Genomic DNA, 17,244 nt, shown 5'->3' with positions numbered 1-17,244 from the left:
TGGGCAAGTCACTTAACCCCATTGCCTAGCCAAAAAAAAAAAATTGGAAGAGTTGACTCAAATGAATTAACCATCTGTATCATGACTTATGTAAATTCATCACACCCTATAATTACTCGAAAATTTATCATAAGAATTTTTAGGAACTCACTAATTAGTGTAATATTAAACAATTGAGAGGGTGGTATAAGTTCTCACAATATTGTCGTGGAAGTTAGTTGTCAGCAGAATTAGATTTTGTTTTCAGAAAGCACCCTCTTTTGAGGAATGCCAAATATTGTTTGAACATTCTTATGAGGAACATATAGGCTAGCCCTATGATGCAGAAGGTATGAATATAAAGATTGAATAGAGTTTTTCTGTTAATATCCTTAATGGTAGAGAACTGCCCAATTTATTAATGCCAAAATGGAGTTCTATGAATACAGGCCTCCTCCGTCTGCCTGTTAAGCTTACTCAGGCAATTTGCCAGGTAGTCAAGGATCTTATCTGGGAGGATTATCAGTTGCACAAAGGAGCTTGCAAGTCCTTTGGAACATCAAGTGGCAGGCCAGAATCATCAATAAAGAAGTACTGCCACACTGTCAATGTGACCAGCCGGGAAACTTTTCTCATTACAACAGAGCTAACTCCCCTGGGCTTGTCACAGGTGCAGAACAGAGAACTCAGCAGGATACTCAAGCATTTGGTTCCACAGTGGCTTGAAGAAAGGTAATTGCAAACAGTAAGGACAAGACGAAGCTCTTTAAGGATTCATTGAATCACAGCCTCAGTTGTGGCACTGCTGAGAGTGACTGGGGAGCTGCAGTCAGCACTGAGGCTCACCAGGCACACAACCATGTTTGCTGGTGGGGCTGTTCTTTCTGGAGAAAAGGCTCATCATTGAATCTAATTGGAAAAAAATAAAAAAAAAACAGCAATAGCAACAACTGTTATAACAGCAAGCCTTTTAGACAGAATCCTAATCAAATGCCTAAATTTACATGTTCTGAATGTGGAAAAGATTATCTGTTTTGTACCTTGAGGACCACCAAAGCCTGGTCATGCAATAGTGTCTTTTTTAGGGTTAAACTTAGGCCTACATATTTTCAAATGGTTATCCAACTGAGCCTGACCAATTTCTCTTAATGAGATGGAATGAATGGGATTTATCAGTGGCTATAAAATCAAGGTGGGGCTTCAAGAGTGCTTTTATGAGAAGTAAGAAAATCTCTTACTGTAGAGTGGGTGTGGGTGCATTACTGTGGGTGTAATGAGGCTGCATTAGTATTTTCCTAGATGCATAACAACATAAGAAGGAAGGTGGCAAGGAAGAACTGATAGCCTCAGTCAAACAACAATTATTAGTCTCCATTATTTATTCATTCACTCTGCTAATTCTCATTCACTCCACATATGTAAACAACTGCCAAATCAAATCTATAACATCCCCTATATCCGTCTCCTTTATACACACAAAGCTAACATCCTACTTTAGACCCATATCACTTCTCACTTGAACATTTTTAGCCTCTGATTGATTTGCATGCCTCAAATCCAGTCCCTTTCCAATAAATCTTTTATGCAATTGCCAAAAGGATTTTCCTAGAGCATTTTGAGTTTTAATGCTTTGATTATCCTTGATCTTATTTATGTGGGTACTCTGTGTATTAATGCAGATAAAACTCCTTTAATGGTTACTTATACTGTACAATCTCATCCATGTACTTCTGAAAATTGCCACTGCCAGTAGGATCCACTTAACAAGTCTTCCTTTGTTCCTTTGAGACCAATAATCTCATTAATGGATTGAAGGCCTTAGAAGATAGTATAACTTTCAACATCTAATTATTCATAATTATATATCAAATATATTTTTAAAGATTCCTTTTTATTATTATGAATTTGAAAAACATCAACAAATATGAACACTTCCCCATACAAATATGAACAGAAAAAGAGAGCTGTTCATGAAACAGATAATCTTCATTTCACAAAAATTGTTTATTTTTTAAAAAGCATATTCCAAATTTAACAGTTCTGATCTAAAGAATACACATGAGGGGCAGCTAGGTGGTGCAGTGGACAGAGCACCGGCCCTAGAGTCAGGAGGACCCGAGTTCAAATCCGGCCTTAAACACATGACACTTACTAGATGTGTGACCCTGGGCAAGTCACTTAACCCTGATTGCCTCACCAAAAAAAAAAAAGCAAAAAAAAAAAGAATACACATGGCCATATCACTATTGTGATCAATAAATTCTGGTGGCTCCCTACTACCTCTAGGAGTAGAAACAAAACTCTGACATTAAAAGCCCTTCACAACCTGATTCCAACCAATTTATTCAGACATTATATCCCTTCATTTAATTTTTGTCTACAAACCAATCTGTTTGCTGTGTCTGACACATGTTATACTCTGTGCCTTTATCCGGGTTGGTCTCCATGCCAGAAATGCACTTGTTCTACTCCTCACCTCTTCCTTTTAGAATCACTAGTTTCCTTCCAAACTGAGCTCAAAAATCGTCTTTTGGAAACCTCTGATTTCTCAAGCTGCTAATACCACTCCACTCCTACCAGATTACTTTATTATTATTTTGAATATTATGCTGTACACACATATATGCATATGTGTGTGTGTGTATACACCTACATACAGTGTAAAGGTTAAGCTAGGTAGCCCAGCAGATAGGTGCCAGCCCAGAGTCAGAAGACTCATCTTCTTGAGTTAAATCTGGCCTCAGACACTGACTAGCTGTGTGACTCTGGGTAAGTCACTTAACTCTGTTTTCCTCAGTTTGCCTCATCTGTAAAAATGAGCTAGAGAAGGAAATGGCAAACCATTCCAATATCTTTGCCAAGAAAACCCCAAAATGGGGTCATGGAGAGTTGGGCACAACTGAAATGACTGAACAACAATGTGATAGAAGCTCTATGAGTGCAGAGACTCTTTATCACCTGTACTTGGCATATAGTAAACACTTAATAAATACTCACCATGATTGATTGAGGCAAGAGATATTTATCAAGTGTCTGTGTGCCAGGCACTGTGCTATATCCTTCTGGGGAAGACAAAGATAATTAAACATGATTCCTCCTGTCCTCACGGAGTCTGAAATCTAGTAGGGAGATGACACATATACAAATAACTATAACGCATGATAGGATGTGAATACGTGACAAGAGAAATATAAAATCCCATGGTATTTCAGGAAGAGTTCACTTCCAATTGAAGGGATTAGGTAAAACTTTCTGGCATTTGGTCTAGTCTTAAGTCAATGGATAAGAATTGGACAGGCAGAGCAGGGGGTAAAGAGATACAAGAGAATAATAGTCTTCTACACAGACAGTTCAGCTGGAGTAAATTTGTAGAGGCACAGAACAGCAGGGCATGTTCTGAGAACAGTACATAGTCCAATTTATCAGAAAGAGAGGGTGTGTTGAAGGAACCCAGGGGGTGTAAAACTGGAAAGGTAGATTGGGGCCAAATAGTAGAGGGCCTTGAATACTAGGTAAAGGACGAGTGATTTGAGAGAGAGCTATTTTGAACAAGGAAAACGATGTGATCAGAATTGTGATTTTCAGAAACATTTTTCTGGAATTAGTGTGTAAAATAACTTAGAGAAAGGGAAGACAGAATGTAAGGGAACAAGTTAAGAGACTATTTCAATAGGCCAGATGAGAGATAATATGTATCAGATGGTATATATAGAGAGGGGCTACAAAAGGATTGTAAGAGAGTTGTTGAATTCAAAGATCTTGTAATATAGATGGAAAGGCATCACCCACAAAGAGTAATGAATATATATTATTTCAGACTCACAACATAAAACAGTTAAAATGCAAGAAAATGTAAAATCAACTCAGATTTTCATGCATAATGATAGAGAATATATAGGATGTATATATGTAACATATATTAAGAAGTGTAACTGATATGAACTACCAAGGTCACAGAAGTAATACATAGTATAGCCAGAATTTAAATCCATGTTCTTTGATTCAAAATACAGTTTTATTCAGTACAATGTCACTGGAGGTAGGGAGGGACTGATCCCTTTTATTTTTCTCCCCTTTCTCCCTCATAATTTTCCTTTGATCTTTCTGACTACTCCCTCTCAGTCTCCTTTATCCCTGTAGTGACGTGGGTGTCCTACAAAATTCTGTCCTAAGACTTCTTTTTTCTTTTTGTGTTATGTCCCTTGGTATCTCATCAGAATCCATGGCATTCATTATCATCTTTAGTTAGATGATTCTCAAATTTATATATCCATATATATGTGTGTGTATATATAAAAACATATATATCTATGTATCTATATATCTCCAATGTATGGTCTCTCTTTGGTGTTCCAATACCACATCTCTATCTCTATCTGACTCTTAGACATTTTGAACTTAATGTTCCACAGGCATCAATAGATAATGTCCAGAACAGAACACAATATCTTTCCCCTTAAATTTTCTTCTCTTCTGAACTTCCCTATTTCTTTCAAAGATACCAGTATCCTAGTCACTGAGGCCTGGAATCTCAATGTCATCCCCAATCCTCTCTTACACTCTTCCCATATACAATCTGTTCCTAAGTCTTTTGATTTCTAAATTCATAGCATCTGTTGTTTATGTGTCCTTTTCTCCACTCACACAGCCATCACCCTAGTCCAATCTCTCATTAGCTCTCTCTGGGACTAATGTAATACCCTTCTACTTGGTCTCTACCTCAAGTATCTTCCCATTCCAATTCATTTTCCATATGGATACAAAAATGATTTGCCTAAATCATTGATCTGATATAATAATCCTTTGTCGTTTAAGGCTGTCTACAATCTGCATCTTTTTTACCTTTCCAGTTTTTTTTTTCGTAATTTATCCCCCTTTTTATATTCTATGGTCCAGCCTTCTTTTTATTCCTCAACTACTGGCTACCCTCCATTTCTGGAGAGCTCTTCCTCTTCAAGACCTCCTCTAGGTTCTTTGACTCCTTTTAAGATTGAGCTCCAGCTTTCTGGTCGGCGGCAGCCATCAGGCAGGCTAGGCGTGAGCCGGAATGGGGGCCTACAAATACATCCAGGAGCTGTGGAGGAAGAGGCAGTCGGATGTCATGCGGTTCCTCCTGAGCGTGCGCTGCTGGCAGTAGCGCGAGCTGTCCGCCCTGCACCGAGCCTCGAGGCCCGCCAGACCCGACAAAGCTCGCAGGCTGGGGTACGAGGCCAAGCAAGGTTATGTCATCTACCGTATTCTAGTTCGACGTGGTGGACGAAAGCGTCCAGTTCCCAAAGGTGCAACTTATAGTAAACCCATGCATCATGGTGTGAATCAGCTGAAGTTTGCCAGGAGCCTTCAGTCTGTAGCAGAACGTGCTGGCCGCCACTGTGGGGCCCTAAGAGTCTTGAACTCCTACTGGGTGGGTGAAGATTCAACCTACAAATTCTTTGAGGTTATTCTTATTGACCCATTCCATAAAGCTATCAGACAGAACCCCAACACTCAATGGATCACCAAGCCAGTGCACAAACAGAGAGAGATGCGTGGGCTTACCTCAGATGGCCGGAAGAGCAGGGGTCTTGCAAAGGGTCACAAATTCCACCATACTATTGGAGGGTCTCGCCGTGCTTCTTGGAGAAGGCGCAATACTCTCCAACTACATCGATACCACTAATTGGTGCACATTAATTTGTAAACTTCGATGTCTAATAAACAACATTTATGAAAAAAAAATTGAGCTCCAACTTCTCTTAAGTAGGAATCCAGGTACTGTCAACTACTTGAGCTTTCCCCTCTAATATTATCTGCCTTTCCTCTCTAGGTACCTATTTTAGTGTTGTCTACCCCATTAGTGTGTAAACTCCTTGAAGGTAGTAAACTGTTTTGTTAGTTTTGCCTTTCTTTGTATTGCCAGCAGTTACTATGGCTCCTGGCACACAGTAATTACTTAAAATGATTGATTGAATGGGAGTCTTCATTCAATGACTAGATAGCCATTTATTAGACATGCATATGAGATTTTACAATATGTTTAAGTGTTAGACAATATGACCTTTGAAATCCTGCTTTGTCTGTGATTCTATGACTATCTATACTGTTGGGAGCTGTTTTAGCACTTGAGCATTTCTGCTCTTGTTCACAAACAATCTGACTGATTACTTGCCTCCATGGAATTGCAAATGGCCATTGGCCTCCTCCTGCCACAGCAGCCATAATATAACCCCTGTGTAATTACTAGCCCTTCTAGGTATGTTTCTCCACAGGTGTGCTTGGAAGTTAAGTTTATTTACACTACTTTCTTCTCCCTAAGTTTCACCATTGTCCAACAATTGTATATTTCTTCTTATTTATTTGCCTTAATTTTTATTCTTCCCCCCACTTAATAGTATTTAATTTTTCCAATTACATGTAAAGATACTTTTCAACACTCATTTTTATAAGATTTTTGAGTTCCAAATTTTCTTTCTTCCCCTCCCCCCTCCATAATAATCTGATATAGGTTATATCTGTACAGTCGTGTTAAACATATTTCCATATTAGTCATGTTGTGAAAGAAGAATCAGAACAAAGGGAAAAACCAGAAGAAAGAAAAAAAGTTTTTAAAATGCAAATAGTATGCTTCAGTCTGCATTCAGACTCCATAGTTCTTTCTCTGTATATGGATAGAATTTTCCATCATGAGCCTTTTGGAATTGTCTTGAATCATTGTATTGTTGAGAAGAGTTAAGTCTATCATAGTTGATTATCACACATGCACATTTCTTCTAAGGTGATCACAGAAAGAGATGTTGAGCACCTGAACTATGCTGGTGGTAGTGGAAATGGCAACATACTTGAATGTACTTATTCCATTACAGTATTATGAAGATAAGCAAGGGGATGTCATATAAGGTTTGAGCTATGCGATTGAAATAAAGTTTCAATATCATTTTGCATATATTTATGAATGCACTTATATCCCTACATTATAAAATAATGATCTCCAACATTTATATAACACTTTCAAAGTATTTTGCATATGATATCTCATTTGACCATCACAACCACTCTGGGAAATGGAGGCTATTATTACTTCCATTTTTAAAATGAAGAAAATGAGGTGGAGAGTGGTAAGTAACTTGCTCAGAGTCACATAGCCAGTAAGTTTCTAAGTCAGAGTTTGAACTCAGATCTTTCTGATTTTAAGTCCAATATGCTATCCACTGAAACACCTGGCTGTCTAATAAATCTATAAACACATTAACATGTATAAAAAAATAACAACACAGGAGGCACTGGAGATTTTGGACTCCAGACTCTAACAAGTTCACTCTTGATCTGGGTAGCCAGAAGGACAGGAAGACAGCTTGAGGGGTTAAATAAGCTTACTTTATTCTAGTCTAGTCTGGTCTTCTCAAGTGGGTGGCTGATAATAGAGCATCAACTCCCATTTAGGGAATGCTATAGCATTCCCTAATCATACTTCTTGTAGACGCTGGCAAAAATGGTGGGCAACTACCCCTACATCTACATTGATGGGGTCAGTCAAGACAGGCACAGCATCCCAGCTTGTGCAGTCACCTAAATTCCCTCAACCTCAATGGGGGCCAGTTGAGGCAGGTACACGCATTTCCTTATGCATTACCCAAATCCTACTCACTGACCAGTGCTTTTTTGATTAATAGAGAAGCACACAAAGAAGACAATTTGCCAACATTAAGCTCACAGGTTAGCTTTAGCAATACTATCACAGTGCAAGTGTAGTAACCATCATATTATGTCATCCCTATATCTCACTGCGACTGTGCAGTAAAAGTTGTTTACAAACCATGACCATGAGAAATAGTATCTAACACCTGGGACCTAGAGATTGTTATGGCAATGGATCCTGGGAATTAAACCCTAAGAAAGAATAATAAAAATCCACTTTACACACACTAAAATCCACCTTACATGCAACATGTCATATATTAATATAATTATACATAGGTACAGTATATGGGTATATGTATATATGCACACACATATGTATAAACACATAGATATGTACATGAACATACATGCCCTCCTGTCTGCCTTTACTAAAATGTTAAATTTATGCCTCAATATAGGGAGGAGCTGACTCTATCTTTTCAAAGTGTCAATGAAGTTTAAACATTGTCAGGTCCTACCAAGTTGGAAGGCTTTTGAATCCAGGCTAGGCTATGAAGAACATCTAATATAGCACGGAGGGGAATGCAATATTCAAAGATGGAGGAAGCATCCACATTAAGGAAATAATACATCCTTTATGAATAAGTATAATAGGAATAGTAAATATACTTATATAAAGTCTAAAGGTTTGCAAAGCATTTTCCATACATTTTATCATTTGATCCCAACATTAACCCTGTGAGGCAGGAACTATTATTATCACTCTGCCCCTCTAACTTTACAGTTAAGGAACTTGAGACTTTCAATGACTTTGCTAGAGTCCTATAGGTATTAAAGGTCTAATGGTGAGAAGAGTGCATATTGAAGCAAATATTCTTCTGTGGGCATTATGGCCAAGGAAGCATTAAGGTAGCAGCTGAAGACTGTCAGCAGGTAGAGGAAAGAAGAGGTAGGTAATTAGATTTAATGAGATAAAGCCTTGTTGGTAATTCGATTTCTGCTTGAGACCCTCTCATAGAGAACAGCTGAGAGTAGTTTCTGTTGGCATTAAACCTTGGCATGAATCTACTAATTGTCAATCAAAGGCAACTGAGTGAGCTGGCATTCTATTGTGAAAAAAGGAGGGGAGTTTGTGATAAATAAATTAAACCTCTATCAAGAGCCCCAGGGAACTGAATCCCTATTGTAGCTAACAGCTGGAAATTGCCATAATAGTTCAACTTGAGAGTTGGCCAAGAGAGCTACCAACAGGAATGATAAGAGGATTGAGAATTTTGCTTTCAGCAAATGTGGAGGAAAAAGGAATGTTGCATTGCTTCCTGAGAAGGCACCTCATTAGTGTTTCTGCCATTGCCAAGTAAGAGTTACGTATGCACAAAATACAAAATGGTCTCCACTTGAGAGGAGAAGGAGAAAGGGTGGGGAGGAACACTTCTCTGCTCTTAAGGTTATCAGAGAAAATGAAGCATTCTTGAAACCGATGCAAAAAGTGTTTGAAAGAGAAAACAAAGGAGACAATGGATATGGAGGAGCAGAGGGGAATGGTAACATTTGTTAGGGGGCTGGAAAGTGGGAGAATCTAACACAGAGAAGGAAAGAAAAATGGAACTCTTTCTTTCACTCTCCATCTTTAATTCATTGTCAAGTGTTGTAAAATTTTAGTTTTATATTTCTCACATCAATGCTCTGCTTACAGAGTCACGACTGTAGTTCAAGTTTTCACGTCTTGCCTAAGCTGTTGCAGCAGCCTTCTAGTGGGACTGCCAGCTTCCATTCTTTGCCCTCTGTAATTCATCCTCTACACTGCTACCAAAACAATCTTTTTAGAGCTCAAGTTTGACAGTGTCACTCCTCTGCTCAAGAATCTTTACAGGCTCACCTATAGTCATATGAAAAAATGCTCTAAATTGTTATTGATTAGAGAAATGCAAATCAAAACAACTCTGAGGTACCACATCACACCTATCGGATTGGCCAACATGACAAAACAGGAAAATGATAAATGTTGGAGAAGATGTGGGAAAATTGGAACACTAATACATTGTTGGTGGAGTTGTGAAATGATCCAACCATTTTGGAGAACAATTTGGAACTATGCCCAAAGGGCTACAAAAATGTGCATACCCTTTGATCCAGCAATAGCACTTCTAGGGCTATATCCCAAAGAGATCACACAAATGGGAAAAGGACCCACATGTACAAAAATATTCATAGCAGCTCTTTTTGTGGTGGCAAAGAATTGGAAATTGAGAGGATGCCCATCAATTGGGAAATGGCCGAGCAAGTTGTGGTATATGAATGTAATGGAATACTATTGTGCTATAAGAAATGATGAACAGGCTGACTTCAGAAAAACCTGGAAAGACTTATATGGTCTGATGCTGAGTGAAGCGAGCAGAACCAAGAGGACTTTGTACACAATAACAGCCATGTTATGCAATGACTAAGATGTTAAACTGAACCCTTCTCAGCATTACGAGGATCTAAGACATCTCCAGAGGCCTCGGGATGGAAAATGCTATCCACATCCAAAGAAAGAACTATGGAAGTCGAATCACTATCACTTATTTTTACCTTCTGTTGAGTTTTGTTTTATCTTTCTGATGGTTCCTCCTATTGGTTTTAATTTTTATTTATAACTTCACTAATGTGAAAATATGTTTAATGGGTATTTAAATGTAAAAGCTATATCAGATTGTGTGCCGTCTTGGGGAGGGTGGCGGGGAGGAAAGGGGAGAAAAAATTTCAACTCAAAAGCATGTGGAAGTGATTGTTGATAAATCAAAATAAATTTAAAAAAAATTTAAAAAAAAGGAAAGCAAAAATAAATAAATTAATTAATTAAAAAAAAAAAGAATCTTTACAGGCTCCCTATTTCCTTGAAGGTGATACATGAATTATTCAGCTCTAGCATTTAAAGTCCTTTACAATATGGTCCCAGCCTATCTACCTAGGATTATTTTTCATTTTTTCTCCTTTTCACACATTCCAATTAAACTGGTATATTTTCTATTGCTGAAACTTGTCATACTATATCCTGCCTCTGTGCTTTTGCAATGGTTGCCATGCCTGCAATGCACTTTTTTAAACCTCTACCTTTAGTTTCAAATGGGGGTGTGCTGGAGTCAACTTGTACTGGCTCCCAAGGGCTGATTGTTAAAATTTTAGTGCCAATATTTACACTTAGGAAACTGGTAAATACCATAAATCAGGGCATTCATATTGTTTTGTTGATTGTCTTAGGCTTAAGAAACTGATGGAGAAAATGTCAATAATAAAGATTAAATTTAAAAGTGTATCATGCATTAACAGAGAGCCAGTTGTTGAATCATTTACCAACACACCCCTGCTTGAATTCCTAATTTCTTTCCTATTTGCTGGTGGCCTTTAATTAATAATGCTCTCTTCATCTTCAAGTACTCATGAATATACTTATATTTTTATACTTTGCCTCTCCCCAATAGAATGTAATGTCTTTGAGGTCAGTGACTGTTTTCTGTTTTGTCTTTGTATTCTCGGTACCTAAGACAGTGCCTTGTGCATGTAGGCATTTGTCCAACTATTTGTCGGATTATATTGGAGTTAAGTCATAGGCACCATACTCTTTCCATAGTGAAGGAAATTCAACTCATTGAGGAAGATTTCACGATGCAAGAAATGACATCGTGGATTCACAGGTATCATCAAGAAAGAAGTTAAAAATGGTGAGAGACAGACTAGATGAGGAATGTCAGTGCCTCCAATGCTAAAGGATATTTATTCGATTACCTGACAAAAGGCAGAGGAGAAATTTTTTCCCATGGCATTTATATGGGATGTTATGCTTGTAAGCTGGGTGACCACTTTCTGTTAACTTCTGTGGGAAGAATTGTTACCATTAGAAGAGACCCAGAAAATATATCTAGGAATTACTAAATTCTTGGCAAGAAAATGAGATTTGGGGAAAACAGGTGATGCTACCATTACTTCTGCCAATTAAACATAGGAGCTACAGAAAGAAATGTGGATTTGGGAAGTGAACATTTAGTTACAAAGATGGTGCCTGAGAATAGGATTTATTTTTCTGGATCCCATCTTAAAGGGATCTTTATCAGAAATGTAGTACAATTGATAAAGCCTGCTAAAATACGTATACACACATGAGTATAGTTATATATGTTACAGGAGATATCGTCCAAACACTAATGGCAAGCTCTCAAAAATGACATTTTAACAACATCAATATAAATGTTTCTGATTAGGAAACAATTTGAAGACAGTTATGTAGATGTGGAAGTTCATTAAAAAAAAAATGTGTGGATCACCGCCCCCCCCCCCATGCACATAATCACACAAGCAAGTCTAGGCAATGTGTGAGGAATAGAATTGAAAACAAGGTCTTCTAAAATAATTTCCAGTATAATGAAGCTCAGAATGAGCTGAAGCTAGTCTTAAATGATATAAGCATTGAAAAGGGCTCCTTAATTTTTTTTTTTAATGCTAGGTTCAAGGGAAAAAGAAGGATCAAAAACAGAATAATACCACTTCATGGGGTCAATAGGATGATTTTGCTTTCTCTGCCAAGAAGGATAGTTTTCATATTGGAAAGGATAGAACACAAATTGTCAACAATAATTTGATATCCAAGTTTAACGAAGTTATAGTTAATGACCACATAATTGCTATCAATGAGTTCAAGCTACCAGTCCCAGACAAACAATATCCTACAAAACAACTGACAAATATGATTGCTACACTACTAGCAGTCATCTTTGAATGATAATAGAGTCTAGAAGAGGAGATATAGGACTAGAGGTGAATTATTTTTATAAACCATGAACAAGCAAACATTTTTTCTTTGAAGATGAAACGTATCTAAATAACAACCAATGGATTTGATTTTTGTCTTTCTTAGCTGTGACTATTGACCAGAACTGAATTTTTTAGATCCTGTATTAGGTCCTAGCACTAGGGGAAAGAGTTAATTCGTAATAATGAACAAGCTTATAGCTGTCCTTGTTCTGATTTATTTATTCAAAAGTTGTTTATATAATGAAGTAGAATGTCATAGTGTCCTTTGAGTCAGGATAACATGGATTCAAGTACTATCTCTTAACAAATATTAACAGGATGACCATAGTCAAGTCACTTACCTCTTTGTGCCCCAAGGTAACTTTCTAAAATTTCATTATAGATGTGTTTTTGATTTGTTTTGGTGCAGGAAATTTCCACATGAAGAATTTGCCATTTCAATGAAGTTGCAGGTCTCACTTCCCTTATAACTTCATCTTTCCCCTAACCTCTACCTCATCCCCTGTTGCGTGATTAGGTGTCAGCACTCAGGATGAAGAAGGTGGTTTCAGGCTATGTAGCTGAGGTGGGCTAGGTTCAATTCGGTAAGAAAAAGTCTCATATTATTTTTGATAAGAAAAGAAGCCACACATTTTCTATTGTTAGCAGAAAGGATTTATGTGTTTATTTTCTTGTTTAAAATGCTGGAAATATCATCCATTTATGTGTGTTGAATCTCATTGTTCAGTCTACCCATAAAGTTTCCATGGAAAAGATCCTCATATTAACGAATATTATTTAAGAAAGGAAATCATACTCTAAGAAATCTAAGAATTTATTTTCTTGAAAACTATAACCCAGAGAGAAAAATCCAGACTGTGGCATCCTGTGGATGTGGCATAAGATTCATGTTCAGGTGATTCCTTTGGACTATATAGTGCAGTAACTCCTGTTTTAAACAATGGTTACACATAATTCATTCATTGCTCTGATAGAGTCACAAATTGCCCTTGGTAATAGGGAAGGCATGAATCCACATTTGGGCTATTTGGTTGAATAACAAATTCTGTAATCCTTACTAGCATTCAAAGATGACCTTCTAATCTGAATAATTAATTTCCTGAGACCAGACTATCACAACAAGTTTTGGCAGGCTGCTTAGCCCTGTGCATCTGCCAATAAATGGAATAGCTGGAGCATGAAATGTTTGAAGGATCTTTTCATGAGCCTGCAGTCTAGAGTAAATGCTTGGCAATTTTATCCTGCCAGTTTCATAGTAGTCACCTCTTTTGGGGGGCAGCTAAAATGTGAAATGGTATTAGAGAAAGGGGTAGAGGCTTTGCTTTTCAAATTCTTTGTGGAAGAATGGGCAGCCTTTCACCTCGTGAAGCAAAATAACTTAGATTTGGGGCTGATTTTGTAAGTTATTTTATTTTCTCTCTTCCACCCTGCCTGAAGAAAAATCTGAAAATGACAGAGACAGAAGATTAAGACTCCTAGGGCATAAAATTCACTTTTTAGTGAATCCCAAGAAAAGAACTAGGCTGTGAAATGAGAATTCAGGAGGTAACCTGCAGAAGTCATTCTTTAAGAACAACTAACTGTAGTCTCATTACCAAGATATTGAACAGGAAGAGAAAGCTCAGGTTCATGCCTGGGCAAACAGGACCAGGGAAGGTTCAGAGTCTTTTTCAGGATTTCCTCTGGCTTCTCTGGCACAACCTATTTCTTAGACTCCCCTGGCTTCTGGGCGTCCTTTTTGTGCTTTTCTGGACTGAATGGAGGAACATATATCTATTTTTCTTTGATTTTTGTTATCATTGCTTAGGGCCCTTTTCAGATATTGGTTTTTGAGATAAGAGCTGGGCTCCTCTATGACCTCTTATATTATCTTTTTAACCAAACATCTCAACATATATGTTTTAAAGTAAGTGTTCGGTTTTCCAGTTTTTTTTAAGGCAGAGAATTAAAAGTAATTTAATAGCTGGTTGTTGTTTCAGCTTTAATTTTGGATTTTCATTCATTCAATAAGTATTTATTGACTACTATGTACAAAACATATGATTGATGATTTATGAGAATACCTACACTTTCATTGCTACAGATAGTCCCAAATAGTGCAAAATAGGAAATTATTAATTCCCTTTTAGAATTGGTATATATGGTGTGTGTTGGCAGAGGTTATTATCCAATGAGGTTTAGAAACCAAAAATACACCAACCAAAAAATGGCAGGAAGAAAAACTGACCTTTTTATAACTCTTTAAGATGGTCAAAAACCACCTTGGATGAGTTACTTATTCTCTCTTGACCTCATTTTCTTCATCTGTAAAATAAAGGGTTTGAACAAGATGACCATTAAATTTTCCTCTACCTTTTGATATATGATTCTATAAACACATTGCTTAAATTATCTTATGCGTATTTGCATGTAACCCACTTTAGTTTTCCATACTTGGATTTGTAATCAAACAACTTGGTACTTTTGCATTCTAACTCCTGGGTCCTACTTCAGCTTTGGGGATGCCTCAGGAGAAGGTGCCTCTGCAATGGGGGAACAGGAGTCTTTTTAAATCCCAAGATCACTGACAGTGTCACAACCCTACAGCAAAATCATATCAGCAGGTATAGGTTTCTGATGAGGTTCGGTCTGATGTCTGATCACTGTGTCATTATTAAGCTTGACCCCTTTCCCACAAAATACCAATTCCACAATAAATACACATAGAAAATGCCAAAGAAACCCTTTTATCCAAATTGTAGCAAAATAGAAATTAGGAAAAGTATGCATAGGGGAATATATTCCAGATAATAGAATGAAAAAACTCTCCAAGTGGTAGTAAGTTAACTCTGCTCAACAAAGAAAAAAATCCTAGATCTTTACCAAGGAGAAACTTGCCAAAGTCTCTGGGCCAGCACATGGGAGATAGGGACATGATGAAGAGAGCAGATAGATATAATTCTAGCCTTGTACTCTTTCTATCTGAGGAGAGTAGAGTGGCTTCTAGCCCCAACTTCCTCCTTCTCATCCTGGCAGGAATGAAACTCTTTCTTAAAGATAAGTGGGAGGAAAAGAGGCTAGAGATGTCTATTTTTCCTCCCGCCTAGTCACGCAATGATACCCTCATGCTACAGGTGAGGGGACAGCTCTTACCAAAAGTGGGCCTTACTACATGTGGGTAGGGCCTTGCCACATGTGGGGTTCTGTCTACATGTAAAATTACCCTACTAAAGTACAAGCTCCAGGAGGAGAGGGTTAATGGCTAATTTAATCTTTGGATATCCCCATTGTCTAACATGGTACCCTTCACAGAGTAAATGATTTACCTATGTTTTTGAGGAAATGAGACACTAAATGTGGAATGGTGGGATATATGGTTAGAATTCCAATGGCTGTCTTCTGAATAATCGAATTTATGTGTTCAGGGTACCGGGAACATTCAACTACTCTGATTTTTCCATGAAATAAAGCAAAACCAATTGAGCTGTATGCCACACCTTTGCACTGAATTCTCTATCAGAATACTCTCTCAATACATCCTTTGGGAACGAACTCTCTTGCAAGGCTGCTGCTACCAGCTGCAGTGGTCATGGCCTTGATGTTCATGCCTGATTAATGAGCTTTCACATTAAACTAGAGTTCAGCTGTCTAAAACAGCTATCGTTGCTTTATGATAGTCTCTGAGGTCATCAATGAGGTGAAGCCTTTGGATCCCAATGCAAGGAGAGAAATTAATTTATTTTCTACTGCGTTTTGTTTCTCAAAAGTTAAGTACCATATGCCATTCCATTTTAAAGGGCATTTCAACAAATGATGTATGAAATGAAAAAATGGGCATGGCTTTACCTTAAAGGGCACAAATAACCAGACAATAACTCTGAAATTATGTGGAAAACCATCTGGCTATTTTTCTTTTTGAATTTCACCTAAAAAGTTGAAAACTTACATTTGGTTGCCAGGGCACGTTTCAGCATATCTCTCTATTTCTTCATGACCGTTCCCACATCTTCCTGAATGTCTCCAACCTTTGCATCTTTTATGACTCTATCAACTTTTCCAGTTCACTGTCCTATAATTGACACTATTTTATACATGCTTAATCCAGCATTTGTAGAAAGGTGGAAGCTCTTTTATTCTTTCTCTTAATGTGTGCTCATTTTCTGGGGGTTAGGAGGGGTTTCTCCTGAATTGCACCCAATGACCATGTCTTTATAGATAACACAGTCAAATGAGCCTCTAAGGCAACTTTACTACTATAGTATGCCAAGGTTCAAACATTTGTGAGAGTGATATGCCAAGGAATGGAGGAATTTCTCGATGTCTCTCACAAGTAAAGGTATGGTACTGACTCTTTCCATGTGGGCAAGGTAGAGCTTTGGCTAGATGCCAACTCTAATCCTGGAGTATTTACTGTGATGTCATCTTCTGAGAAAGCAGCATCTCTGAAAATCAATAAAGAAAGCTCATGGTGATTATCAGCTGTGTCTGTGCCACTGAAAGTTAGTTTATATGACATTTTTGTCATGTAAGCCTGGACCTCAATGAATATTTGTTGAATGATGAATTAGCACATTATTTCTTACTTATTTAATTATCAGATTAATTAGTTGCAGTCTCAGGGTTAATAAGGCAAAAAATTTGGGTTTCAATTGAAATTAATTAAACTTTTGTTGGGTGCCAATTATGTACAAACCAGAAACAACTTGGGGTGATAGATAGAGTGCTGGGTTTAGAACCAGAAAAAACATAGATTTAAATCCTGCCTTTTTGTCTTACTGGGTGCATAACTCTGAGGAAATCAATTAACCTCTATGTGCCTCAGGCAGCTAGGTGGCATAGTGGATATAGCACTAGGCTTAGAGTTGGCATCTAGCTAAT

General features: G+C 37.6%; 1 pseudogene; it reads left to right on the top strand.

Annotated features, from left to right (window-relative positions):
- The first annotated feature begins 5,026 nt into the window (after positions 1 to 5,026).
- On the top strand, positions 5,027 to 5,691 carry LOC110200980 (large ribosomal subunit protein eL15 pseudogene; annotated as a pseudogene).
- Positions 5,692 to 17,244: the final 11,553 nt, after the last annotated feature.

This window comes from Phascolarctos cinereus, unplaced genomic scaffold, assembly GCF_003287225.1.
Source record: "Phascolarctos cinereus isolate Bilbo 61053 unplaced genomic scaffold, phaCin_HiC Scaffold_726;HRSCAF=1367, whole genome shotgun sequence".
Taxonomy (NCBI): Eukaryota; Metazoa; Chordata; class Mammalia; order Diprotodontia; family Phascolarctidae; genus Phascolarctos; species Phascolarctos cinereus.
The sequence above is the reverse complement of the archived record's forward strand: the minus strand, read 5'-3'. Positions and strand labels throughout refer to the sequence as shown.